Source organism: Eptatretus burgeri, unplaced genomic scaffold, assembly GCF_056783735.1.
Source record: "Eptatretus burgeri isolate ZD-2024b unplaced genomic scaffold, Ebu_testis_v1 Ebu_testis_scaffold_1057, whole genome shotgun sequence".
Taxonomy (NCBI): domain Eukaryota; kingdom Metazoa; phylum Chordata; class Myxini; order Myxiniformes; family Myxinidae; genus Eptatretus; species Eptatretus burgeri.
Genome location: NW_028223006.1, coordinates 10,001 through 10,355, shown reverse-complemented (window position 1 = coordinate 10,355; position 355 = coordinate 10,001). Strand labels below are relative to the sequence as shown.

The 355-nt window shown below is 51.0% G+C and overlaps 1 long non-coding RNA gene across 1 annotated transcript in view; it reads right to left on the bottom strand.

Moving 5' to 3' along the window:
* Positions 1-218: 218 nt before the first annotated feature.
* LOC147006941 (uncharacterized) overlaps positions 219-355 on the bottom strand; it is a 1,443-nt gene continuing 1,306 nt past the window's right edge. Inside the window, exon 3 of the long non-coding RNA XR_015054513.1 lies at positions 219-355. This exon is cut by the window's right edge and continues 19 nt beyond it. This is a non-coding gene — a long non-coding RNA (uncharacterized LOC147006941).

The following is a 355-nucleotide window of genomic DNA, read 5'->3' as shown; positions in this document are numbered from 1 at the left end:
CCACCGAAGCCCCGCCCACACAAGCCCCGCCCACACAAGCCCCACCCCCTCATCCCCCTGTGCGCCCCCACCTTTTGACCCACCACCTCCTCATCCCACCCCCCACCCTTCCCCACACACACACATGGGGAGGGGAGGGATGGGATGAGGGGGTGATGGGTCATTGGGGAGCGCACCTACCCCCCCTCCCCCCCCAACCCCCCCCTTTACATCTCTTTTATTCTTTTCTTGTAATTCAGAATCAAGTAATTGTAAACAAAACAAATATAATTTATTAATATTGAAAATATTAAATATTCATTTGCGAGAATGTACAATCTTTCCCAGCAATCTTCTTCAGATGCCTTGTGATTTC